The sequence below is a fragment of the Amblyraja radiata genome, chromosome 7 (genome assembly GCF_010909765.2).
Source record: "Amblyraja radiata isolate CabotCenter1 chromosome 7, sAmbRad1.1.pri, whole genome shotgun sequence".
NCBI classification, from domain to species: domain Eukaryota; kingdom Metazoa; phylum Chordata; class Chondrichthyes; order Rajiformes; family Rajidae; genus Amblyraja; species Amblyraja radiata.
Genome location: NC_045962.1, coordinates 68,890,673 through 68,907,390, shown reverse-complemented (window position 1 = coordinate 68,907,390; position 16,718 = coordinate 68,890,673). Strand labels below are relative to the sequence as shown.

General features: G+C 36.5%; 1 long non-coding RNA gene across 3 annotated transcripts in view; it reads left to right on the top strand.

Annotated features, from left to right (window-relative positions):
* The first annotated feature begins 1,601 nt into the window (after nucleotides 1–1,601).
* LOC116975519 overlaps nucleotides 1,602–16,718 on the top strand; it is a 103,195-nt gene continuing 88,078 nt past the window's right edge. For 2 of the 3 annotated variants that reach the window (XR_004412644.1, XR_004412645.1), the window contains exons 1-2: nucleotides 1,602–1,933; nucleotides 7,326–7,384. This is a non-coding gene — a long non-coding RNA (uncharacterized LOC116975519). Of the gene's footprint in view, nucleotides 1,934–7,325; nucleotides 7,390–16,718 lie in introns of all 3 variants that reach the window. The other variant, XR_004412646.1, reaches the window with a different exon arrangement.

The following is a 16,718-nucleotide window of genomic DNA, read 5'->3' as shown; positions in this document are numbered from 1 at the left end:
ACTACGGTCAATTTGTAATGGTCGATTAACCTGCCGACCTGCAAGTCTTTGGGATGTGGGAAGAAACCAGTGCCTGGTGGAAACTCATGCAGTCACAAGGAGAAAATGCAAAGTTCACACTTCCAGCATCATGGGTCAAGCGTCGATTATAACTTCTTCCCCTCTGTTATCAAGCTTCTGAACAGTCCTTCCATAAGCTAGAGTAATGTATGATTCACCCCTACCCTATTGCGGACATTGGACCTAGTGGACTGGTGCACTACAATGCCAAAAATTATATTCTGCATGCTCTATCCTCCCCTTCCCTCTATCTATTGTATTTGAATTTGTACTTTATTACCACGTGACATGTCACTGTGAAATTCTTTGTTTTGCATACCAAATGCAAAATACGCAAAGAATTCCCACAGTGGCACCGTGGTGTAGCGGTAGAGTTGCTGCCTTACAGCGCTAGCAGCGTCAGATCCCATGTTCAATCCCGACTACTGATGCTAGCTGAACGGAGTTTGTATGTTCTCCCTGTGACCGCATGGATTTTCTCTGAGATCTTCAGTTTCCTCCCACGCTCCAAAGAGTTTCAGGCTTGTAGGTTAATTGGCTTGGGTTTATATACTTGGTATAAGTGTAAATTATCCATAGTGCATGTAGGTTTGTGTTAATGTGCGGGTATCGCTGGTCGGTGCGGATTCGGTAGGCCGAATGGTCTGTTTCGGCACGGTATCTCTCAACTAAACTAAATTAAGCAAAGTACAGTATTAGGAATAGTATTATCTGATTTGATTGAATAACATGCAAAACAGAGCTTTTCATTGTAACTCGGCACTCATGACAATTATAAATCTAAACATTAAACCTATACCTTCAGCTTCTGACTCCAGATTTCCAAGACACTTTGCATTGCTTTGGATGTAATAGAAATGTTTTGGGTAAATATCAAGACAATGCATTAACATTGTTCAGAACCGATGATGTCTGAGCAGCAGATATTGCATAATATCCTATTAGTATAAACATTTATAACCGCCAGATGCTGGACTCTGAGCCCCGTTCAGATACAAATAACATCTGGTCTGCTTTCGTATGGAGCTTCAGCACAATATACCCTTGAGAACAAAATAGACACAATGTTGAAAAGTAGAACTGCAAACCAAGGGGCTATTAAAGGATTTATTGCACTTTGGGTGTGGTGTCATAAATCCGACAATGTGGAGCAATGGCTGCCAAATGTGAATTTCAACAGCATGTTGTTTTTAAAGGTTATAACCCAAATGATGTACATTCGAGTATTCTTTACATAATTAATCCAGTGTGAAAGTAAGGGGAGAGCTGGAGAATTTCCAGTTTGGTTTAAAAATAACTTGGCCGTGGTGATGAAAGTTTTTTTAGCATTAAAGCACAGGAATATGAGATTAATGCTCTTTGTTTTGTTTTTGAAGCTAGCCAAAAGTATTTATTTTGAATTTTCAAAGTTGCTTTGAAATAAATAAGTACACATTGAGCAGAGAATGAATGGCAAATTATTTCAAAAATCATTAAGCCAGCTGAAGGCACAAACCGTCAAGGACCACAGTTTTGAAGCACTCATGCTGCGGAGTCACTATTACAAACATGTTATAAAACAGCTCCATATGTTGGCATATATACTTGAAACAGCTTTAAGAATCCACATCATATCAGATTGTGCACATGCAATCAGTTTTATTTTGCCGAATGCAACGTGTTAGCCACATGTTTCTGGATTTGTTTCATCGGCATTTCATTCCACATTCGACTTGTCTATAGCTTGGTCTTAAACTGGACACTAATCTCAATGCTGGAGCACTACCTCCAGTGAAGCAAGGGGAGGTGATAGCAACTGAGATTTAGTATCTCATGTATCACTGACCAACTTTGGAAATGTGCCTAAATGGTTTCTCAATTCAACTAGTTTACGGTAAGTTTCTACGTCGAGAAGTAATTTATCCAAATGCATTCAAACTGATTATTTTATCAAGTGAGTACTTTTTCTTTGGCATAGTTTATGTGATTGTGTGGTTACTATTTTTTTTTTTTGCCATGCAATATAATGTGTATGATTTGGAATAGGACAAATGTAGCAAGATAACAATTAAAATGTCGTTAGAAATAATTGCTGGTAATACATGCAATGCTTTAATCAAGGTGTAATATTATTGTAAATACTTAATTTTACTTTTAAATTATGTAGAATGGAATATATATATATTCAAATATATATATGTGTGTGTGTGTATATACTTGTAGGATATTGAAAGTGTGACTAATAATATAATATATATATATATATACCCTTGGCTAATATTGTTAGTCACACATTCAATATCCTACAAGTAGAAATGTAAAGCCCTATCACCTATTAGGGTGGCACGGTGGCGTAGCGGTAGAGCTACTGCCTTACAGCACCAGAGACCGGGGTTCGATCCTGACTATGGGAGCCTGTCTGTATGGAGTTAGTACGTTCTCCCCGTGACCTGCGTGGGTTTTCTCCGAGATCTTCGGTTTCCTCCCACTCTCCAAAGATGAACAGGTTTGTAGGTTAATTGGTTTGATATAAATGTAAATTGTCCCTAGCGTGTGTGGGATAGTGTTAGTGTGCAGGGATCACTGGTCAGTGCAGACTCGATGGGCCGAAGGGCCCGTTTCGCGCTGTATCTCTAAACTAATCTAAACCAGCTTGTTAACCATCTCTCTTATCTTGTTTATCTTTCTTTCTTCAGATTTTTCTCAACATTCATTTGACATCCCTTTTTTGCCTCAGGCTTGCCTGATTTCTGTCTGATTTGGACACCTTTCTTGGTTTTCAAATCCAAATTGGCACAAAAGATTTCTTCTGCCTATTTGGGGATGATCAGCCATGATCACATTGAATGGCGGTGCTGGCTCGAAGGGCCGAGTGGCCTACTCCTGCACCTATTGTCTATTGTCTATTGACACAGCCCAAGTTTATTAAAAGGAGAAACAGCTCTCCCAGTGAGCTGGAGGCAAGAGTGCAATTCCCAATGCATGGTCAGGGGTGAAACACAGCCAGGGATTATATTGCTGCCTCTTAACCCCAGTGGATATCAATCCATTTGATCAGTGGATGGTGGTCAAACTGGGCTGTGGTGCTATCTGCAGCTTGATGCAGCCTTGTATCTGGATGAGATATTGGAAAGTCAACACAATCTTAAAGATAATTCTTGAGTTAAAGGCATGGATTCTTCCCTAACCCTTCAACCTGGTAAAGCAGAAAGTAGAAGCAAGAGAGGCAACATTGACTGATGAGGCCTGACATGAAATGAACTTATCGTTCCATCATGTAGCCAGGATATTTGAAGATCTCTCTTACTGTAGTTTGCAAATGATAAAGACTGGAGCCCTGGGCCCAGATCTGCAGTGGATTTTCTTGGTATTATACCTTTTTGGTTGAATCTTACGAGAGCCTAATGTGGTATCTGTTCTGCAGGTGCTCTTTGTGTTTAGTTACTTTTTTAAATCAAGTTCATCACCCTACCCCACTGAGGAAAGCTCTTTTATATCTTATAGTATTTTTTTAAGAGCCCAATTTGCACAAAATATTCTAAACATAACGACAATCTTAGAAAGAACAAGTATTTATTTATTTTTGCTGAATTATAAAAACCAGAACAGGTGAGCTGAGGTCAAGTCAGACATGAAAATAAAAAAATCTCAAAGGCAACACCAAAATACTTCCAAATGTCCCTGGGGCAGTACAGTGGCACAGTGTGAGTTGCTGTCTTACAACGTCAGGGACCCAGGTTTGATCCTGACTACAGAGTCTGTACAGAGTTTCTACATTCGCCATGTGACCGCATGGGTTTCCCTGAATGCTCTGGTTTCCTCTCACACTCTAAAGATGCACAATTCTGTAGATTAATAGGCTTCTGTAAATTGTAGATTGCCCCTAATGTGTAGTGGTAGTGTATGGGCTGATCACCAGTCGGTGCAGACACCATGTGTCGAAGGGCCTGTTTCCATACAGTATCTCTAAAACCTAAAATCTGAACTCAAACTTAAACCTGCTTTTGGCTTTAAAAGAGCTGAGAAAAAGGCAAAATATCAACCTGGTCCCAAAGTCAGGTTATTAATTTTAATTCCACAATAAAATTGAACTTTCACTTTTAACCTGGTCTACAAATGTAGCTCTAATTAGTTAGTTTAGTTTATTGTCACGTGTACCGAGGTACAGTAATAAGGTTTTGTCATGTGCTCTCGTCTGCTGGGATTCCTAAATCCTGAAAAGCAAGGTGTTTGAATGCAAGTGATGCTATCTTTGCAAGGAAGGCAGATATTTGCACTGTGCATTCTGAAAATATTCAGACCGCAGACCTTCACTTTTTCCACTTTTGTTACCATACAGCCTTATTTTAAAATGGATTAAATTCATTGTTTTAATTATTAATCTACACACAATACCCCATAATAAAAAAGTGAAAAGGTGTTTAGAAAATGTTGTAAAGTAATTAAAAAGAAATAACTGAAATATCACATTTACATAAGTATTCAGACCCTTTACTCAGTACTTTGTTGAGGCACCTTTGGTAGTGATTACAGCCTCAAGTATTCTTGGGTATGACGCTACAAGCTTGGCACACCTGTATTTGGGTCATTTCTTCCATTCTTCTCTGCAGATCCTCACGAACTCTGTCAGGTTGGATGGGGAGCATTGATGCACAGCTATTTTCAGGTCCCTCCAGAGGTGGTTCCAGTTCTTCCATATAAGAATAACAGAGGCCACTGTGCTCTTCGGGACCTGCAATGCTGCAGAAATTGCTTTATACCCTTCCCCAGATCTGTGTCTCAACAAAATCCTGTCTTGGATGTCTACGGACAATTCCTTCGACTTCATGGCTTGGTTTTTGTTCTGACATGCACTGTCAACTGTGGAACCTTATGTGTGTGTGCCTTTCCAAATCATGTCCAAGCAATTTAATTTACCACTGCTGGACTCCAATCAAGTTGCAAACATTTCTAAACACCTGTTTTTGCTTTTCATTCTGGGGTATTGTGTGTAGATTGATGATTTAAAAAAAAAAGAATTTAATCCATTTTAAAATAAGGCTGTAACGTAACAAAATGTGGAAAAAGTGAGGGTCTGAATACTTTCTGAATACATTGTATACCACCGTTTAAGATTTAGAAAAAGATGGAAGCTACTCTAATGTCCTACAATGCCTATGTGATCTCAATACACTTGGGATTAGGGACAACTGCCGTCTCAAGTATTACAACCCACAGCACGTTTGGCCTGGGCAACTAATGGAATATTTCACAGTTATTTTTAGATGTAATCAGACTTCCTACATACACCTAACCAAAGTGTTAGATAAAGTACATTTCTCCTTTATAGTATTGTCATGAAACGTATGAACTGACAGTTATATATAACAAATGTATGCTGATAACTAACTAAGCTACATAAACTTAATTTATAGCACTCAACTGTATGACACAAAGATTTTTAGTTTTTACATAAAACACTTATACATAATGGGAAAAATAGCATCTGAAAAGGTCTGGTAAATACTCCATTAGCTGCCTGGGAAAAAATAACAGATTTATGTCCTCAGTTCATTCATTATTCTTTAATAATGTTTTGTTTTTGAATGCCTGTGTCAGTTTCATAAGAGGTTGTTAAATTTATTTAACACTCGTTGCTTTAATACTACAGTAATTAACACATTGTTATTTATATGAAGTTCATTGATTATGCAAAACACTGTGGTTTACAAAATGATCCTTGTAAGTGAAAAGACTTGGTAACATGTGGGTGTGTTCTGTATACAATGGCTACCAGTAGTAAAAAGGAATGTTTTAAAGTCTGTCTTCATGGCATGCAGCTTTTTTGTTTTACTTTGTGATTTTGTTCCATGAGATACGTGATACCATTTTTGTCATTTTCATATTTCATTAATGTGATTTCATTAATGATTGAAATAAAAAAATCATATGTTTCCTGACCAACTGCCTAAGGAATAAACTTTGGGTTGTTTGCATAATTACCAATCAGTTTACACAAGAAGGCCTCAACATTGATGATATTATCCTTTTTGTCCTGTTTTGCTAAATAACTAAATCAACCTTTGTTTCATTCCGACATTGCATAGCTGCTGATGTTTAAAACAATTAAGTGAAGGATATCCTAGTCAAGTTTTTTGTCATATTATATAATTTTCAGCAAACAACTTAAATCACCATTGAAATGGCACTTTTAAAACCATTTTCAATTTAAGTTTAGTGCATCCAGCATTCCAAGCTCATATAATCTCCCCTACTGATCCTGTTTTATTTTATATTTTGATTCAGTATTTAGTTGATTTCCCTCATTCCTATGAAATTGAAAGTGCTAGTTTCCCCCCCCCCCCCTCTCCATTGGATTCAATATTGCTGTTGTGAAAAATCTGTCCTCATTTTATTGTAATTGATATTTTGTTGACTAGTCTATGCCACAAATCTTTAAAAATCAACACAATTATATGAATCCCATGTTAAAATCCTGTCAGAAAACATATTGTTTGCAACACTTTAATTAATTTTGCATGTCATTTCCATGATGCGTTGCACACATGTAGAAATCACCTAAGTGTGTGTCTTTCCCAGTTTTGGGAAGGAACAATGCGCAGTTTTTCAATTGTTGCAAAAATTATTATGGGCCTGATATAGTTTGCAATTTTGGTGTTAAGACATGCCTAGATAAATGCGGTAAAATGCTACTGAATAAAATAACATTTAAAATATTTTTTAGTAAATTATTATATTGTTCAAGGAAATATGTTGCAAGTTCTCTATGATACCATTTTATAATTGTATGCTGGACCCATATTAATTAATATTTAGAAATATAACAATTGTAACAATGTTACTTTATCAAACACTAACTGATATTTTTTTCACAAATTCAATCCTATCATCAATTATGTATGAATATTACTCTGTTCAACATGTCAGAATACAGCTGAAGACATACTTTGCATTCTTTGCATAATAAGTGATTGTGAATTTTCCTCTTTTTTAATGTGCTAAGAATATATTTTGAAATATTGGACCAATATATACTGGAGTTCATACACGTACACTGTTCTGATACAGTATTCAGTGAACATGGCTGCTGCTCAACCTTTAACTGTTATTTAGCAGTAACTTTGGTTTATAGAGTATTTTAACATATAATAAAATTCTACTTGCATTAGAGAGTGAGGAAAAGGGGAATAATTTGATTTTGGATTTTGCATAATACACAGAAACCTTTTCAAAGTTTTGTTTATGTGGTTTCAGATATCACTTAAACTTGTTTAATTAAATTACAGCACTACTGAAGGAATAGAGGAAATGTGAAAGGAATAGAAGAAAGTGCAAGGATGATGAAGTAAGGTAGGAGGTAACTGGCGGGCACCATATTTGATTGCATGCTATAATTCTAAATTATGTGCAAATTGTTCTAAATGCAAGAGTTTAAAAACATCTTGGTGCACTTTTAAGTAGAATTGCAATTAACAATGTATTAACTCAAGGGTTCCTAATCTTTTTCGTCCCGTTTACCCCTGGCAACTTTAATAGCACAAAACAATGTTATTTCACTTATTTATGAACAACTAATGATGAACAGATACCGGTATACCAGAACCAAACACAGTCAGTCAATGAAAAAAAAAGTACAAATCCAGAATCAACAAATTTACCCCCTGGGTAGGTGAAATTTACCCTCTGTGTAAATTTACCCCAGGTAGGGAAGCCTTGTATTAATTAGTCTCTCAGTTTATAGGGAATATTTAAATACATTGAAATCTGAAACTTATTTGCCTCGCAGTGTAAGTTGTCATACTTCACTGATGGGAAATACTGTATGCTATATGTTCCTGACATGCTCACTTGTTAATAAAATGTCAGTGCATAGATGCAGCAGGAGCCATATACCTTTAGTTCAACCACTCACGCTTCTCATTCCCTCCAGTTTAACAAGGTTAACCCTGGTTACCCCATCTCCCGTTCTAGAAATTATAATTTTAAATACATGTAAGAGCTTTTTAAGAAAAACACATGCTCAGACAAACATACTTTGGGCTGGCAATAAATGGCAACAATATCCAGACTCCAAAAAAAGTATTAAAAATAATGATTGAATCATATTATTTTCATCATTTTTTTATTTGCTTAAGCGAAGCAAGTGTCCAATTCTGTGCATTAAAGGGAATAGAGTAACTGCCACCAACATATGTTTTCAGAAGGTGTTTGGTAGATCGATGTTCAAGAAGAGAGCTAGAAAGTTCAATTCTATTTGGATGGAAAAAGATATCACATTAAATAGAAAGTGGCTAGAAAATTAACAGGTAGATTCAATAGAGGTACTCACATTGGAGAAGACATAAATGCTACTTCAGAATTCAAGGGAAATTCCACATTTCTTCATTTGTTCTTGCAGAATATAAATGACACAAATTTTGTACAGACACACAGAACATGGTTTCAATGCTGGTGATGTAAGATTGGAGAGTTAAATAAGGAAGACATTAATAAGCTTTGTGGAATCATGGACAGTCAGTAAGATTTACACCCAAAGAAGAATGAAATAATAAATGTTTACAGAATTTTAACATTTTAACGGATCTTAGGATATTTCACACCATTTTACAGGCAAGGAGGTATTTCTGCAAGAAAACATTCCTAACACTTCCTAACCATAAAGTAATTTGAAAATGGTCTTGACGTATTTACATTCCAAATGTAACACAAAGCTCTCTCTTTAAGAATTATAAAATCACAAAACAACTCTGTCATATATTTAGAAATATTTAATGGAAAATCCACATAAATCACACAAGCTAAAGAGAAAAACCTACAACTTATTTTTATTTAAAAAAGCACCAATGATGATTAAAGTACAATTACCAAGAGAGATTTAGCATTTTCATTTTTTTCTCATTATTTTGAAAAATACATTTTTGACTTTAATATTAATCCAGACAACATCATAATTAACCATTCAGGGATATCATGCAGCTTATTATGTGCATTTTACAACAAGATCAAGTCTTCCCCTTTAGCACAGTTCAAATGTAGCAGATTTCTAACCTAATCATAGTGACCCTAGGAGCTAACTCTAAAGTAGTGAATTACTGGTAATTGTGAGAGCAGACACAGATTGTGATAGAATATACTGATAAACTTTCCCAGAGATGGCTTTGATTTTATTTTAAACCTGGAATCCTTTTATGCATGTGAAATGTTGCCCAGCTAAATGTTTAGATGTCTTTCTTTTTATTATATACTGTATATGCAGTAAAAATATACTTCAATGCAGTGGAAAAATATACACAAACCTAGAGAACGCCATCAAGCAGCTTTGCATTAATCTTACTAGTCTGAATTATATCTGCTATATCATTCAGGTTTCCAGTTGCCATTGTGTTATGCCTTTGGCAATGATGGACTAAACCTTTTAGAAAACAGTGCTTTGCAAAGGTCGTAGTATATTCTTAGTGTTGGTCTATACATTCAGTGTTGCTGGTGTTATGCATGGTCGTGTTAGCACATTTGTTTTGTATGCAGCACCATTGACACTCGTATGACTCTTGGGGATGATAGCACTTTCAATGTTTGAAAGGTTTCCTTATTGGACTCTGCCCCACAATGTCCAGTAGTGGAAGGAACTAAGCTATGGTCCTTCCCCACCGAACCTTCACATTGACTGCACAGTGTTCAGTGTGATAAGGACTTTGCATCCTTTGCCAGACTTTCTTAACAAATCTACATTCTGCAAAGAGGTGGGCAATCATCTCCACTCCATACTTTGGGAGTGAGTTTCCATTTCATGCAGGAGGAATCTGACCGGAGGATCCCTCTTACAGAGAATAAAGAGTGGTCGTTGTGCTTGATCCTCAGAGCCTGCAGGGTAATTTGTGCCAAGCACTATCTGATTCTCCAATTTCACGTAAAACGCACCTAAACCTCCTCTCTTTCCCCTGCCCCTTCACCCTGATGTGCAGACAGACATGTTTCCCACCGCCTGCTCCTTTCCCCTCCTCTGTACTCAAATTCCTGAGTCCCACATTTCCTTTTTACCCCATCTCTCCACCCCGTGCCCATCTATCTATACCGCTCCCTCTAGCTTAACATTTTACTCCGCCTCTTTATTTCTTATCTGATATTCTTCAGACTTCTTTTCACCTCAAGCATTTTTCACTTACTCCACCTATCTTACCAATCAAACCACCTTTACCTGTATCCACCTATCACTTCCAAGCTGTGTCTCACACCTACCTCTCTTTTCCAGCTTTCTCCCCTCAATCAGTCAGACTAAAATGTTGCTTGTTGAGGCTGAGAAAGGCTCCTGACTCAAAAGGACATCTGTCCATTCCCATCACAGATACTGCCCAACCTGCTGAGGTCTTCCAGCACTTTGTTTTTACTCAAGGTGCCAGTATCTGCAGAATTTTGTGTCTCCTTTTTACTGCCTGATAGATTTGTAGTCAAATGTGTTGGTTTGGAAGAACATTTGACAATAGAAAATAGACAATAGGTGCAGTAGTAGGCCATTTGGCCCTTCGAGCCAGCACCGTGTATGCAGGTAAGCATTTGTGTATGCAGGTATGGACAAGTAATATGGCAATGTGCAGCTGATTAGTATATTGCATGGCAAAGGCCCCAGGCCCATCTTTGACGACACTGGGAATAGGTAGAAACTCAGCATGGCCTACTCCTTCCCCCAATTTGTATGTTTATATGTTTCATTCAAATCAAGAAGCAAAGACAGCAGCTTACTTTGCACACAGATTGTTTAGTAAACAATTAGACCAAATATGGCCAGGTGGGACTATTGTAATTGGGCATTTTGGTGTGGGTAAATTGGTCCTTTCATTTAAGCTTCATAAAATATTGTCAATGTTGATTGGAGCATAGCACTGCAGCTCTGAAATATTTTTATTCTGAGAAGAAAATGATTTTTGTGACTGGGAAAATAATCTAGAGCTCTTGAATTCAAACTTCATGCCATTATCAAATTGAATTCAATAAATGTGGAGGTGTCTCCAATGCAACCAGATACAATCACCATAAAAACCAACACAATTGCTGTAAGACTCCAAGTAATTTAAAACATTCCCAATATACAGGTAGATATTGATATTGATATAGATATAGATTGATATAGATATATATATGGATATAGATATAGATATAGATATTCAATTTTAAATGGTCTGACAATAATCTTAGTGTCTGTAATAAGGTAAAATATCTAAGGCATTTTATTACAGAACAAATGACAGATGATGAGGATATTTATAGGCAATGACGATGCATGCTGTATGTACAGGTGAATATTCTCTTGCGTATGTTTGGTGCGTGTGCAGATGTGGTGAAGATGTTGCTATTTAGAGCGTACTGCACACCACTCTATACTGCGCACCTGAGGTCGAACTATGGAAAGACAAGTTTGCAGAGACTAAAGGTGTCATATAATGATGCCATGAGAACACTGCTAAGGAAACCTAGATGGTGTGGTGCTAGTAACATGTTTGTGACTGCAGGAGTCAGTACTTTAGAAGCTACCCTAAGAAATCATATGTATAAATTCATTTGCAGGATAAATGACTCTAAAATGGAATTATTGTGGCCTTGTCAAACATAAGGTTTAGCTCTACATGCTACGAATCCCAGTTGTGGAGACACAGGTATCGTTGTCTCGTTGTAGGACATTGATCATTCTTTTATTCTGGATTTTAATTCATGAATTGTGTTTTTTTTCCTAATATATAATTTATGATGCTTTTATAAGTGATATACTAAGATTTTATATGTTCTTTATGATATTGTTTAATATGCATGCATTTTTATGTAATGTTGCCCCTTGTCTGGACCTTGAGTCTGAAATAAAGTTTGAGAGAGAGATTGTGGGAGAGTGGGAGAGAGAGAGAGAGTGAGAGGGATGGAGAGGGATGGAGAGGTAGAGGGATGGAGAGAGAGGCATGGATGGATGGATGGATGGATGGATGGAGAGAGAGGGATGGATGGATGGATAGAGAGAGAGAGAGAGAGAGAGAGAGATGGATAGAGGGAGCGATGGATAGAGAGAGAGCGATGGATAGAGAGAGAGCGATGGATAAAGAGAGAGATGGATAGAGAGAGAGAGATGGATAGAGAGAGAGAGATGGATAGAGAGATGGATAGAGAGATTGATAGAGAGATGGATAGAGAGATGGACAGAGAGATGGATAGAGAGAGAGAGATTGATAGAGAGATGGATAGAGAGATGGATAGATGGATAGAGAGAGGGATAGAGAGAGGGATAGAGAGGGATATGGATATGGATGGATATAGAGATGGATATAGAGATGGATATAGAGATGGATATAGAGATGGATATAGAGATGGATATAGAGATGGATATAGATATAGATATGATATAGATATAGATATAGCTCGCTGGCTCCCGCTCTCTAGATGGCTCGCTGGCTCTCTCTCTCTCTAGCTCGCTGGCTCGCTGGGCTGGCTCTCGCTAGATGGATGGATATAGATATAGATAGATGGATATAGATGGATGGATAGAGATGGATGGATGGATATAGATGGATGGATGGATGGATGGATGGATATATATAGATGGATGGATGGATAGATATAGATGGATGGATGGATAAATATAGATAGATAGATGGATATAGATAGATAGATGGATATAGATAGATAGATGGTTAGATATAGATGGATAGATGGTACAGGGACATATCTATCCATGCACTGTATACTTGTATTTATACTTATGCATTTTAAACATGTATGTCATGTCTTATACTTTGGAAATATAACAATGTTTTTTTTATCATGCCAATAAAGTTTTTAAATTGAATTGAATTGATAGATGGATAGATGGATGATAGATGGATGATAGATAGATGGATGATAGATAGATGGATGATAGATAGATAGATGGATGATAGATAGATAGATGATAGATAGATAGGTAGATGTAGATGTAGAGAGACCTATATCTATATGTAGATAGAGAGAGAGAGATAGATATAGATATATAGTAATTAGGTCATTGTGTATGCAGGTATGTATATATGTATGCAGATATGTATATATGTAGCCACTAGCAAATAATTAAGTTTTCTTTCAGTTGGAACCTGCGCTTGGTCTACCTATGCATTGATCATGAACAAATTCCAAACATAAATGCTGCGGAATCTCAGCAGTACCAGAGCGCAATCGGGATATAGTTGTGAATGCTCACCTCGTTAAATCAAAGCTTCAACATTTTCATTGGGTGTGAAAGGGGGACTATAGTACCATCTAAGCTTTTTCACGTGTGATAAACTGTGGATCCAGTTATTTAATTCAATGCATTTCCCTGTGATTTATTTTTAATATGTACTATATTTCATTTAGCAATGATTATTAATGAGCAATTCTATGACTAGAACTAGTTGAAAAGTATGATGGAATAATAATAGCGTAATTAGGTCATTTCTATGATATGAGAACATGGAGAGAAATATAATGGAGGTTGATCCAGAGCACCAATCATAATGTTTTGCAACAAATCCATTGTATGCTTTAATATACTTACCACTTAGCTAAGAAAAGGAAGATTATTAATACATTGTGGCCTGATAGGGCACTTGTAAAATATCAGACACAGTGTTTTATTTGTGTTTTCCGTATACCAACACAATGACCAGTTGTGGCCATTTAAAAAAAAACATTTCTGTGTTATTCTGAGCACTGTGGTGTTGTACTGTTGCATGTTTTACGTGTGCTGGTTGGTTGAAGGTTAATAACACTGAACTGTCTGATATTGAGCAGGAAATTTAATTGTTTTTTTGACCATGGTTAAATGAATCAGCCACTCTCAAATAGGTATTTAATACATTGGTCATATCTTTTGGACATGTATTGATGAAAGCACTGATGTACCTTGATTGAAGACAGTTGTGATGCGGAATGCTTGCCATGTATCATGCCTGTGAAGAAGGGTCTCGACCCGAAACGTCACCCATTCCTTCTCTCCAGAGATGCTGCCTGTCCCGCTGAGTTACTCAAGCATTTTGTGTCTACCTTTGATTTAAACCAGCATCTGCAGTTCTTTCCTATGTTTTGGGATAGTTGTAATCAGGTTTATCATTTTTCTTCTATCTGTTCACAGATACATTTCACTTTTCTGATTTTTTTTTTCAAAGGTTGTATATCTTGTTCATATTGTAAGACTTTGTGCCATCTCTTTAACTGATACCTTATTAGTTATCAATAATGGATCTCCGAATGATAAGTCAGAAAAACAAAGGCTATCACAACATTTTGTGAGATGAATTCTGTTCAAGAAAATTATGTGCTAAATGAACTGATGTCCATATATTATTTTACAGCAGCAAAAAACTAGCCATTTTTAAATACCATTGTCACCTCCTTTGATTTTCTTTGAGGACTGGAGAAAAAAAATCAATAATGAAATCTATGGCGAGTTTGTAATAACGCTGTTGAATGGAAGACTGAACATTTTATTTTCTCCAGTAATGGATTTTTACATCTATACTCTGTGAGCAAAGGTTCCTGCCTTTTATAAAATATATCTAGCTGTCAAGAATATTTGAAATGAGCAAAATGTCTCTAACATTTTGCTTTATATTGTAAAATGTTGAAAATCTGCACGCAGACGGTTTAAGGATCTGAACATTGCACTGGGTAGCAGTATCAAAAGGAATTGACGTTGGTAATGTTACTGTTCATACACATGCCTTAGTTCCCATTGAATGTTACTGCTGAGTTTTCATAATATCCTCTCAGCTATTTTTCATTGCTGCCAACCTTACAAAATCTGAAGAAGACAGGCTAATTGTCTCAAATTTATCATGTGGTATTTGTTTTATCTACATTCTTCATCCCCACTATTATGAAATTCTGCCAGGCAGAGGGGAAACATGAAGAAGAAATAAATGAATTGTATTACTCTTTCTGAGAGAGAATTACATGGCAGCAGAGTATATGGAGTTTCAATATGCTACATTGCCGAGTTATTCAGGATGTGGGAATGTGCTGGATTGCACACCTGTGATTGCTTGTGATGAATTTTAGATTTCATCTACATCTCGGGGAATACCATCGTACTCTAACTTCTTGTAAAACGACCTCAGTAACTCTGCTGCCTACATATGTTCTCTCTGACATCTAGAATGTAATATAAGAAATTCTCTCCTAAAACCATTCCATCTATCAACCTTGCTCTACTTCTTTAAAGTGCTTTTGAAACACACTTTTTTGACCAAACATCTTTGGCTTGTGATCCATCTTTGCCATGCCATTTTAACAGTGTGCCTTTTTATAAATTCAAGGTGTTGTGTGAATTCAAATTATTTTTATTCATAGTCCAAGATAAGGCCATTCTTTTCTGAGGACAAGAGAAATATGACCTGTATTCAGAATCCTGAAGACTCGAAGATGAGAAACATTGCAAAAGACAAAAAACTGTGGGGGAAAAAATAGCTCATTGTAGACTGATGTGCAGAGCACATACTGTCTGAAAACCAATGTGTTAAAGAATGGCCAAGTTTATTTTGGCTCCATTCGTCAGTGGGAGATCAGAATAACAACACCTTAATGCCACAGTTATGAGCTTAGAAAAGAACTGTAAGTAACAATGAGAATATCTGAACACTCTGTGTATGGGCAACTCCGCACAGTGCTTCATTTGGGTTAAAGTGACCATATGGAATCTCTTATGACAAACCCCATGCTGAGTGTGGTAGAGTGAAACATTTAATATGTATATGCAAAATCAAAACCAAACTAGGTTGATGTTTATGTCCTATGAGTCTCTGGAGGTGAGAAGAATTCAAAATGTTTCTTTTAATGGTTCAAGAGCTGGAAATTGGACAACATGTTCTCTTTGGGGATTTATACTGTAGTTCACATTTGGTTTGATTCTGATTTCTCGCATTCCTTTTATATATTCCTGGACACAAAACTGAAAAGATGTGGTTCTCATGTATCTGTGTTGCGTTTGACATCAGTGTGGGTTGAGTGCAAATATTAGCTTAAATATCAAAGGAAAGACTTACAGATTTAGTAAATACCACGTGCTATTGCCTACACAAATTAGTCACAAACTAAGGAGAAGTTTAATTCTATTTAGCATTTTACTGCTGTGGACTGCATATTTGTATATTTTACTCTCAGTGAAACCATGGACTGCAGAACCTAATGTCTATCAATCTGTGACATGTTTACCAGTGTATATAGAGCATTGCGGACTCAAAGAATAAATATACCTATTGATAATTATATATTCTGGCTGAAAGCAGCTGAGAGGTATGTATTTGCATTGTAAACAAACTTTTAAACCATTTGCAAGTGCCAATATTGTATCAATAATAAATAGACTAAATTAAAATGATTTGTGTTATTGTTGCACTGATTGTGCAAAGAATCGTGGCAGAAACCTGTGGTAACTCTTTATCCTACAAATAGTGGCTTGGGATAAATAGAATTAGTTTTAACATGGTGAAAATAGGCAACTTTGACAATTTGACATATTTCTAGGATCACAATAACTATCAGTCTAAATATAATGTTAACTCTAGAATGGGTAGAATGCAATCTTCTACTTCAATGGTCAGAGTATTACTGAAGAGTAAACTGACCATTTAGGCAAATGTGTGGAAGACCTCACAGAGATTTATCAGTTTCCCAAAGTTTACTTAACTCTG